This window comes from Triturus cristatus, chromosome 5_1, assembly GCF_964204655.1.
Source record: "Triturus cristatus chromosome 5_1, aTriCri1.1, whole genome shotgun sequence".
NCBI classification, from domain to species: Eukaryota; Metazoa; Chordata; class Amphibia; order Caudata; family Salamandridae; genus Triturus; species Triturus cristatus.
The window spans coordinates 941750466-941762956 of NC_140587.1; the positions used below are offsets into that span (position 1 = coordinate 941750466).

Genomic DNA, 12491 nt, shown 5'->3' on the forward strand with positions numbered 1-12491 from the left:
TGCAGTTATATTGTTTTATCTCTTTATTGTTGTTTTGACTATTTTACATTAGTCTGATTTCTAGTTTATTTTTCAGTTATCCAATTCCTGGTCCTCATTGGATGACTGTTGAGACCCCTTTATATACAACCCTTCTCAGCACTAAGAGCCATCAGAGGGCCAAGAGAGTGGTATGGAGAAAAATTGAGACATAAAACGTATAAAGTTGATGGCCTGGTAACGCCACACTGCCAACGTATTACTAACACATGATGTGGAACTGCACTGTCTCTTACAGACAGAAAATTTTTCATTGAAGTGGCTACTTAATTTGCACAGACCTACAGTTTTACTGGTAAAATTATAAAACAAAGAGAGTGCCGATGCTGCACTGAACTTTCAAAGAGATTTTGACAAATGAACTGAATTAAACATATCCATTTTATCCATTTTTTGATTGATTTTAATCAAAAATATTTTTATGCAAATTTTTCTTATTATTTTGCACGGTTATATTAGAATGATTCAAGCATTTACAAAAATAATCAGAAAAAACTAACAATTACAAAAAGGTGCATTTCAAATATTTACACTACATAAACACATATAAATGACCACACAGCTAGCGTACCTCAGCTATAGGTAAGGTTCTTGAACAGAGTTTAGCGGCCCATTAAAACTTTTGTGGAGGGGCCAATTGGTCTAATTCAGTGCTGTTCGCTTTTTGTTTCCCAGAGAGTTTTGGTCCTGATGAGAATCCCCGGTGAAGGGATTCGAAACGCGTTGACCCACCTTGACCTGTCTTCGCCTTTGGCCAATCAACTGCAAAAACAACTTAAAAATAAGCGTTTTTGAAATAGTGCAAGTGTTATTCACTGATGGCCTGTTGTTATTTCTTGTACATATAAGTGTAAATTGTAAATTGAATGTTGTCTGTCGTCTGAATGTCTGAGGTACGCTAGCTGTGTGGTCATTTATATGTGTTTATGTAGTGTAAATATTTGAAATGCACCTTTTTGTAATTGTTAGTTTTTTCTGATTATTTTTGTAAATGCTTGAATCATTCTAATATAACCGTGCAAAATAATAAGAAAAATTTGCATAAAAATATTTTTGATTAAAATCAATCAAAAAATGGATAAAATGGATATGTTTAATTCAGTTCATTTGTCAAAATCTCTTTGAAAGTTCAGTGCAGCATCGGCACTCTCTTTGTTCTATTTAGTTATCTTGACTTGGCCCTGCTGCCATCGAGTCAAAACCCAAGCTCGTCTTGCTAATTGGTAAAATTATAAAGCACACAAAGGATAATGTGTGGGGTGTCAGCGAATATTTATCATTTCCATATAAAGTGTCTTGATTTGTCTTGATCGTATTAAAACTTTATTTCCATCACGTTTCAAAATAGAATAACTGTGCTTCCATTGTGTTTTCCTAACTGACAAGAATGTTTAAAATATTTGTAGAGTTCCTCAATTCGTTTTAAAATTTAGCTGTGTGTCAGGAAAAAATAAAGATATCCTAGATCCTTTCCTTTTTCACTCCAGTACACCAGCAAGATTGTCACATGGTTTGCATAATTCGCTTCACAAAATACTCTCACTTTGCAGTCAGAGAAAGCAAAGTAAACACTATTCACCATGTTAAAGTAATACGCACCAATTTGTTAGAAGACATAGCCTGACATTTGACCTCTGTCTGTGGACTCCAGAATGGTTAATCTGAGGGTGATGCAGTACCCCCAACACCCCTTCTTCCAGAGCCTATGAACCCATGTACTAAGAAGAACTGAACTATTCAATAAGTCTGGCATTGGCTGCCATTCTTTAGACTTTGTAAATTCTTTTAGTCATACATTTTTACACATGACACACTGCGATGTAACCCATTGAGATCATTTTAAATCTACTCCTTTGCACAGGATGACAGAGAAAGCGATACATTCTGAGTGCCAGGTATGGATTATTTGATGTTTTTTCAGTTCAGCCTTAGTAGCTGCACCAAGCCCAGTTAACTGATCACTTTATTGTTACATGCAACATTTGGGAAAAGATTTTATTTATCATTTCAACTTTCATCTCATTGAAACTGCAGATGCAAATATTTTTCTATGAATAGTGCTAATACATTAGCATTTGTGGTTCAAATGTATAAATGAATCACCAATGAGTCTGTTGTATTTAGGGTGATATATTTAGGGGCAGATTGATCAAACTCTGATGCACAGCTGTGTAGCCAGGCAACTTGCTACGCTGCATGAAATGTAGAGGGCAGGAATGCACCATATTTACCAAGATTTGGTGCATTTTTGCTCTCTGCCTGCGATGGAGCATAATTTGCTGCCTTGTGCCATAACAGGTACCATTGCCCCATGGTGCAAGAGTGCCTGTGTTGTAGGCGAGATTGTTTTTGTGCAGGAAGGGGCACCTCCTCGAACAAAAAACATCCCCAGAGGTAGAATGCAGCACACTTACAAAGAGGAAATTATGAGCAAAAATAAAGATATTTCTCTGCATTGCCCCTCTGGTGGGAAGGCATAAAATTCTGATGCTTCCCAGGTCTACCAGTGTTGGTGAACTTGTGAATGCATCAAAATAGTTGGGTTGATGCACCCACGCTCCACCCATGTAATTCCCCCACCACGCAGAGTATTAGAAGGCAGCAACTTATGCTGCCTTTGGTTATTCCATATTTGCAAAGCCTCGCAGTGCAACGCTAGGTGTCTTGCATGGCATGGTTAATCTCTTTCTAGGTTTTGCTTTGCCCTGCGTCACCTTGCATGGTGCTAGGGCGATGCAAAACCTTAATAAATCTGGGCCTTATAATTTATCAAGCACTCTGGCATCTGAAGCTATCTTTTTTATCATAGTTATTTCACATGGAAACAGCAATTTTATTTGCAAAAGACAGGTACTTCAATGGGTTTTACTGGGGCACCCACATACGCGAACATCTTTATGGCTAAATTCGAGGACACGCATATTTTGAACAACAACTTGTGGACAGACCATTTGCTCCTGTACCTTCGATACATAGATGATATTTTGATACTTTGGAGAGGTACACAACAGGCATTGGAAGGGGCAATCACCATATTGAATAATTGTCATCCACAAATCAAATTCACTTACTCCATCAACTCTACAACCGTAAATTACCTAGAATATCTCATCGAGAAAAAAGGCACCAATCTCACGACTAGAGTATTCAAAAAGGAATAATGCCCTTCATTACAATAGTTTTCATTCACTTGCTCTCAAAAATCACCTACCACTATCTCAGTTCATCAGGGTTCGTAGAATCAGTTCGGATGACACTCAAGGAAAGGCAGATATTGAAATATTGTCACAGCAATATGCGGATAGAGGTTATCCGCCTCAAGTTCTAGATTTGGCTAAACAGAAAGCGCATAGCATTGATAGAACACAACTTTTAAAAAAATCTATGAAACCTTTAGCAAAGAGAGAGGTGTGTGTTCTAAAATACTCAACAGCCGCTACGGCAATTAAACGGTGCATTCTAAAACGTTGGGAGATTATCGAATAAGAACATGATTTTAAAGAAGTCTTTTTTGGAACACCTATCTTTGCATTCTCTAGATCGAAGATTATTAAAGAAATTCTAGGGAAGAAAATCCAACAGATTAGTAACACTGTCAAACTGGGTATGAGAAAATGTTACAATTGTAGTCATTGCGGTAATGTGATGGATGGGGATAAATTCACACACCCACACACAGGTAAACCAATTCAGCTCAAACACACATCTGATTGCAACACTTCCATGGTAATATATGCCATCAAATGCCCTTGTGGACTAGTTTATGTTGGAAGAACCACTAGGAAGATCAAAATAAGAGTGACTGAGCATAAAAGCTCAATTCGCACTGCCAACATGAAATCTTGCCTCGCAGTACATTGGTCCGCACACAAACATACAATACCACAACTACGATTCACTATATTAGAGCAGGTATCGGTACTGCCACATGTTGATCCCAACAGGTATCTGTCACAGAGAGAAACATTTTGGATACGATTCCTTAAAACCTTGAGTCCTTGTGGATTGAATGACAAGATTGAACTTATACACTTTTTGTGAACATATTGCATTTGCTTTGCATTATTGACTTGTCTTAGCTGTACACATTTTGTTGTACGGTATTTGTCAAACTATTTGTATTGTTTTTAAAAAAGATGCAGAATAGCAACATTATTTTCTAATCTCGTTCGTTTTTTTCGGGGCACATTGCTTTGGGTTTATAGATATGGGTCATTTGCTTGCCCTTGGATGATTGGTAGCACTCACTTTTGTGTCAGTGTTGTATACCCACTCATGTTGACATTGTAATTATTTTGCCACATATATTTGCATCTGCACATTTGGTTCATGTGCATCGCATTAGCGTGATGCTTTTCATATCGCTTTTTTTATGAGTTGCATCCATTCTACCTTGTAAAAGATTTAGATAGTCCTTTGTTTATTTTTAGGGCGTATGCACTTGATTGGGGTAGTCCTTTCTCTATAGTGCTGGACATCGCTTGTGGAACTTTATTAGTTTCATCTATCTCACAGCGTAAAGGATCCGGATAGTCCTTTGTTTGTTTTCAGGGTGCTTGTACTCAATGGTGGTAGTCCTTCCTTTATATTCAGGACGCATTTCGGTTTACACACATGCAGATGTTTAGTTCAGGAAAATGGTAGCGACCTCGCAGCATTGACGGAGGAGTACGACCACAGGTAATCGAATTGCAGTTGGATAAGTTTGCCATTTCAGTTTGTTAAGTTTTAGGTGATTAGTGATTTAGGGGTCGATATTAATTGTAGTTGTTGTTCACAGAGTCACTTAGGACATCGAGGATTTGCAATACGATGGAAAATTGTGATCTACACGCATGCTTTATGCCTTCATGCCGTGAGTAGTTTGAACACTCGAGCGGTTGGAATTGTTTGGATCATATATTCTTTGGAACCTCAGAAACCATTTAGTTACACACACGTGTCTCTGTTTGTTTTTTGTATTTTGTGCAGAGTGGACATTTCGCAAATACCTTTATAATATTTCCATAGTAGTGGTTTTGGCATTCATGGAGGTGAGTTCTCTTGCGCCATTGCTCAGGAGACTTATAAGTATATGTTGGCTTTAGACTTTAGATGTGTTGGTGATTCGGTTAAGACACTTTATTCATTTATGGAGCTTGGTTTCACAATGAGTGGCTTGTTGCACATCTATCACACTACGTAGTTCACGGGGGATCCATAGCGTTATATTTGACCACATAAATGCTTTCTGCATGGTTTTTAAAGGTTTTTTCTTTCAGTAACTCATTTATGTACCCAATTCAAATCTTTTGGTAAAGATAACCGGTAGTCTGAGCCTTACACTACCCCTGGGATTATCTTCTATTCATTCTCTGATAATATTTGTTAAGTCATTGTTGATTTTGATGCATAAAGTGTGTTAAATGTATCACATATTGTATATACATTTTCACAGTATTCCCCTGATGAAGGTTGATATACCGAAATGCATTGGGATACCAGGATGCTGATTGGGAAATATCTCTTTCACTGAAAAATATACAGAATAAGAAAATAAAGAAGACTTCAGTCGTTGCACTGAGAAATTTTGTTTCTTGGAACTTTGTTGATGATCACTCATATTTGTTTTGCATTACTCACTTAGCTCATTTTTGTTTCTTATTGTGTAAACCAATTTGACATTGTCTTATCTAATGTTTTGATTAATGGTTTCATATAAGTGAGTGATTACCGAGCATAGCTCATTGTTGATTTACTTAGTTTTTTTGTAATTCTTAAAAAAGAAATTTGCACCTTACTGGGCCAGTGGACAGTGCGCCCTTGAGCTCAAACAATCTTTGTTTGAAATTTTGTGGCAATTATTTTGAGCCTGATGGGGGCTAATCAGGATGTACAAGGGCAGCACCTTTCTTAAAAAACATATACTTGTTGATAAACATACTTAAAAGATTCTTAAATATTTTTGGAGTGCAGGTTACCACATTCTAGCTTGTCTTTGTTAAACTAGCCAGCTTGACATATTTATAGAGAAGTTTCAATGACAAGACATACAGATCTTCAATATCAGAGTCAAGGGGGGACTGATTCCAGACAACATGCTGTGGGGGATATTCCACATCTTCAGCCTCCAGGAACTTCTCATACCATAATGAAACTTCCTTTCTCTTAGGACGTGTTTCTTGCAGAATATGCTTAGTTTCCCATTCTCCTCAAATGGACCCCTTTTACACTGTAAACCAGGAGACTAATTGCAAACATTTAAATCTGGAAAAACTACTTCCAACTTTAGCTCTTAAGACCTCCCTGGGGTGAACACCTTCTGAGGCTAGAAGTTCTGACCATATGATGATACCTGCCCTCTTTATTGGTATTGCAAGATTATCCTTCAGGCATGCCGGGGTCCCGGGGGAGTCCCAAATCGGGGCAAAATCCGAATAGTACCCAATCCCCCATCTACATCTGACCTTATACCACAGGCTAAGGGCGGCCCTAAGAACTTTCAGACGCACCTTTTGAGATACCTTGGCGCACCAAATGTATACAAGAAGCCTTCTCCCACGCCCTCCACCTTGACCATTTCTCCTAATAGCCTGCCCCAATTAGTTTCCTCTGGTTTTACAAGCAGCATCCGAATATTTTTAAATTGGAAGGCAACAGAGTACCAGCCAATATCCGGAAGGCCAAGCCCCCCTTTAAAGAGCTTACGTCTCAGCTTCTTCCATGATAGTATTGCACTCTTATTTGCCTAGATAAAACTTCTGATCTTACTTTCAATTTTACCAATATCCTTACTTGGGAAGTTAAGGGGAATAGCATTAAACAAATATGTTAACTTAGGGAGGAGGACCATTTTTACTAAGTTAACCCTGCTGAATATTGTTAAAGGGAGATTCTTCCATCTGGCAAATAGACGGTCCACCTCTTTTTTTTTTTTAAGCTTTATTTAGTTTTGAAGAGCATAACAATATAAAAATATCGGCTGTGCAGTCAGTTAATAGCCAGTACGGAGATACAACATGACACTCCCTTCTCGTATACAAAAAACAGTACATTATCAAGGCATCGAACCATAGAAAGACCCCTACCAAGAGCCCACCACCCTCATCCGCCGGAACTCGTAGATGAAAAGTACGCATGCAGGACCCATCATTCAAGCTCAGTGGTCACCCCTATCTTCGGTCCATATCCCCCAATCCAGCCCACATCTATAGAATACAGCCTCCTAACGCCCAATCGGGAGGAAGACCAGAACCTCACGGCCTTCTCACACCCACCCCAGAGGTGCAGCACCGGCGCCGAACAGACTACCCTACTCCCGTGGGCACTATTCCGGAACTGGATCGCGGTGGGGAAGAGCTCGGAAGGGTAGCGATATAGGTCTTGTAGGGGCCCCAGATATCTTTGGGACGCGCCACTGTGGGGAGAAGACTGGCGTAGATCTCGCTATTTGTGCTGCAATAAGCCATAGAGGTGAGCCATGTCCCGGCCGTGGGGACCGTTCTACCGCCCCAATGTAGCCCAATAACGCAACCTCAGGAGTGGGAACCAGTGTGAGCCCCAACATAACGCCAAGGATCTCATGTATCTGCGTCCAATATGATTGCAGTTTGGGGCATGTCCAGGACAGGTGCGCAAAGTCAGCGTGTGGTGCAGAGCATTTCCAGCATGTGTGTGGGCGCGCGGGATCAATGGTGTGGAGCCTGTCAGGGGTCATGTAGCAGCGGCGAAGAAATTTATAATGGAGGAGCTTATGTCGACTATTGAGTGATATCGCGTTAGTGACTTTGCAACAAGCGGACCATTGTTCACCCGTAATTGGCCTACCCAAGTCTGTCTCCCAGGCCGCTCGCAGTCGGCCATCCACACATGGAACCAGAGCTGCACATGCCTTATAAAGCTTAGAAACCATATGGGCACCTGTGTCTTTGTCAATGAGGAGAGTTAGGGGTTCGAAGGATGGAGGCTCGAGAGGGAATCCCGCAATGTCCGAACGAGCCGCACAATAAAGCCGGCGTAAGACAAATTTGTCCATGAACGTGGCCTCACTGAAGCGCGCCTCCTCCGAGACAGAAAATATGTGGCCCCCATGGTATAGGTCCCCGATCCTAGTGAGATGAAACTTAGTTAAAGTACACTGCACAAGTGTCTCCCCCGTGCCAGACAGCAACCCGGGGTTGGGGAGTGGAAAAGAAGAGGAGTAGAGGAGAGGCTGGGCTAGATAGCGAGTAAGGCGATGCCACGCCCAGCTGGTGGTGGACACCGTTTGAATATCTACTGGGTCCCGGGCAACCCCCTTGGGCAACACAGCCGCCAAACGGCCCGGGAGAACGAAATCCGCCTCGGGACGAAGGAACGGAATACGCGCGTCAGGGTGGTACCAGGCATAGGCGTGCGCACACTGAGCAACCAGATAGTATAAATACAGATCAGGTACTCCGAAGCCGCCCCTATCATGGGGAGCGTAAGAGTCCTCCATCCGATCCGGGGGTGCTTCCCGCCCCACACCAGCCTGATCAGCTGGGACCGCAGTGTGGAGAAAAAGGCCCGGGTGAGAGGAACAGGGATATTATTGAAGAGATATAAAAACCTAGGGAGAACTGTCATTTTTATGATTGCAATTCTGGCCGACATGGATAGCGGGAGCCTCAACCATCCCTCCACCTGTCTCTCCAGCCTGTCCAAAGCGCGGCCATAGTTGAGGCGGATGAGTTCGTCAGTGTTCAGATGGATCTGTATGCCCAGGTACCGAACCGAGTCAGAGCACCACTCCAACGGGAACTCGCACTGCCATGGGGAGGTGCTGCTGGTCAATGGGAAAATTACGGACTTGTGCCAGTTGATGCCCAGTCCGGAGTGGGCGCCGAAACGAAGGATCTTCCGTATCAGGGGAGCTAGGTTGACCTGCGGTTCTCTTACATACAGTATAGTGTCATCTGCGTAGAGGGAAGCAAGCAAGGGACCCGTCCGGAACTGGAGACCCCTGTGGAGATGGCGCTCTTGGAAATGCCGGATCAAGGGGTCCATGGTCAAAATGAACAGTAGCGGTGAAAGTGGACAGCCCTGCCGCGTACCGCGCGTTAGAGAGAAGGGACCAGACAGCGTACCATTGATACGCAAACGGGCCGTGGGGCGGCTATACAAAAGTCGCGTAGTAGCAAGGAAGTTCTCCGGCATGCCCATACGTTGCATGACGGAAAGGAAGAACGGCCATTCTAGGGAGTCGAAGGCCTTCTCGGTATCCAGGAGGACCGCCGCAGCAGGCGTGGCCGGATTAATTCTATGCAGAACCGTGAAAAGCGTCCGCAGATTCAAAGACGTAGAGCGACGCGGGACGAAGCCCGATTGGACGGGCGAAATGATGAATTCCATCAATTGGGAGAGTCTGTTGGCCACTATCTTGGCCAGGATCTTGTAATCAAAGTTTAAAAGGGAGAGGGGCCTATACGAGCCACACAACGTCGGGTCCTTGTTTGGTTTTGGGAGCTGAACTATTACCGCTTCGCTAAGGGTCGCCGGAAGAGATCCGCGCTCCAGCGCCTCCGCATACACCTCTATCAGCTGTGGAGCCAGCAGATCAGAAAAGGCCTTATAGAAATCCCCGGAGAAGCCATCGAGGCCGGGGGCTGAGGTCCCGCGAAGCACCATAATCGCCCCGCGCACCTCCGCCACAGTGATAGGCTCCGCCATGAACTCCTGCATGCCCTTGTCGGGGAACACAAGCGCGATCTCCGACAAGTAGGCCGCACGAGAGGCTGGGGATTCCCCCAGCTTGGTCGTGTATAATTCGGAGAAGTAGGTCAGGAATTCGTCTCTGATCTCGGCGGGTGTTGTGCGGAGCGAACCATCTACGCCCCGCACCTCAACTATTAAGGACTTACCATACGGAGGCCTCAAAGCTTGAGCCAGCGTGCGTCCCGGCCTGTCCCCCTCCCCATATCTACGCGGCGTCTGGTACTTCCCCAGATACAGAATCTCTCTGTCCGCTGCCTCCCGAAAATCAGTCAGGAGGCATAGCCGCCTAGCGGACACGTCACCAGCAGGCTCACGCTGTGCTTCAGCATCAATCGACTCTAGCTGTGTCTCCAGTTGCTTAATGGTCGTGCGCAGCGCCTTTAGGACCCCGGCATGTTTAGCTATGCAAATCCCCCTGATATAGGCCTTAAACCCCTCCCAAAGCATGGCCCGAGAGTCTACAGATCCTGTATTAATCGTGAAATAGTCCTCAATCACCTCGGAAATCTCGTGGACAAATAAGTCGTCCAGCAGCGCTCTCCCAGGGAATCGCCATTGACGCTCAAAACCCTCGGGGCGTGGAACATCCAAGCAGAGCGACACAGGGGAGTGGTCTGAGTACGTTCTAGGGAAAGTATGTAGCCCACGAAACCAGGGGGACAGGCCCGGGGAAAGCAGCCAGTAGTCAATTCTGGTCCAAGTGTTGTGTTGTCCCGAGAAATGCGTATAGTCAGCGGTGTTCGGGTTGCGCCTGCGCCAAATATCAACTAGAGAGAACTGGTGACAGAGGTCCAGAAGTGCGCGCCGCGCCCTGGGCTTGGACGGAGCAGCCCCCGACGTGCTGTCCAAACTAGCATCCAGTAATAAGTTAAAATCGCCGCCAAGAATGAGGCCCGCCGGTTCAAGAGTTGCAAGCTGGGCAGCCAGCGCATGAAAAAATTCCGGGGAATCAGTGTTAGGAGCGTACACACATACCAGGATGATCGCATGACCCATTAACACCCCTCGTACTATGCAGTAGCGTCCCTCTGAATACCCCCTGAACAGCTGGCAGTGAAACGGGACTCTCTTGTGAATCAGCACCGCGGTGCCTCTGGCATAATTGCTGAAATTGGAGAAGTATCTATGGGCGCCCCAGGAAGCTGCAAAGCGCGCGGGAACAGAGAAGTGTAAATGCGTTTCTTGAAGAAAGGCAATGTCAACCCTGTGCCGATTCAAATAGTGTAGTATCTGCTTGCATTTTCGTTGGTTGTTCAGGCCTCTGACGTTCCAAGACATGAGTGAAAGGTCAAGGGGGGCTTCATGCAAGCCTATGTGTACCGACGCTGCCATACCACTAGCAATGGGAGCAAGAAATCAGAAGCGTCTCCGTGTATCCGCAAAGTTACAATCTGACCAGCCAAGTCAAGAATATCAAAACACCCCACCCCGTCCCCCCTCCCCCCACCCAGCCACATCACGCAAACGTGAGGCAAACCCCAACCTGTGGAAAAAAAACAAAGACGGTCCACCTCTTTGGTAGTCTGTTTCAGATTAATCTGGGGAATTTTATCCAAGTCATTAAGTAAAGTGATGCCCAGGTATTTGAACTCTTTGCTCACTCTACCCTTCCAGTTGTCTGCGTTCCAACACATCACCTCGGCTTTGGAGGTGTTAGCTAGATACCCTGAATATGAACCAAATTCTTCCAATAGGGCTTCGACTCTTGGTATTACCGTCCCCGGGTTATTAGTATACAGCAACTAGTCGTTGGCATAGAGAGCCAACTTACTACAATATTGATGGAACCTAAAAGCAGAAATCTGCTCATCTATTCTTATTGCTTGAGCCAGAGGCTCTATATATAAATCAAACAAGAGGGGAGAGATGGGACAGCCCTGTCTTGTTCCTCTTTGGATGTTAAAACTAGATGCTAACATGCCATTTAACAAGATTTTAGCTGAAGCCCCTGGGTAGCAATTCATCTGGGTCTGAATAAAAATGTGCCTTAAGCCCATCGTCTGAGTACCTCCCAAAGATATACCCAACAGACTCTATCGAAGGACTTGGCTGCGTCAAGTGCCACAACGGCCAAGGGTTCCGACTGAGCTATTGCCAAGTCTATATTACCGATAAGTTGATGCGTCTGCTCCTGGATATATCTCCCTGGTACAAAACCTTTTTGGTCCGCGTTAATCAACTGCGGGGCTAACTTTACCAATCTCCCTGCAAGAATACTCATAAAGATCTTATAGTCAGCATTCAGCAGGGAGATTGGTCTATAGGAATCCCCTTTCAGGATAAGCACAATAGTGGCCTCTTTCCAGGACCTGGGAGCCTGACCTTCCAAGCTGTACACAGAGTTAAATAATATACCCAATATCGGCACCAATTCATCCTGGAGGAGTTGTCAGTCAGTCAGTCAATTTAACTTTATTTAGTTTGTTACAACCATAAAAGTGTACATTACATCTGTTTCATCTATTAAAATACATATATAAAATATATCACATATTCATCATAGCTAAAATAATCCATATCCTATAAAATATTCTAAAATTAATAAAACCAGGTGATTCCTGCGTTTGTACCTTTACATCCAGTATTTCCGATAGGTCAATTGCAGGACTGATGTCTTTTCGTTGTGCCATCTCATAACAACGTTTACGTATCCATACAAAGGTTACTCTAAGCCCTTAAGAATCGTTTTGACCTTACACATAAATTTCCCCATGGCGCAAGCTATGTCTAAATTCCTC

General features: G+C 43.9%; 1 protein-coding gene across 1 annotated transcript in view; it reads right to left on the reverse strand.

Moving 5' to 3' along the window:
• ARHGAP28 (Rho GTPase activating protein 28) overlaps positions 1–12491 on the reverse strand; it is a 1146988-nt gene that overhangs the window by 714479 nt on the left and 420018 nt on the right. The gene's annotated exons all lie outside the window — the stretch shown is intronic.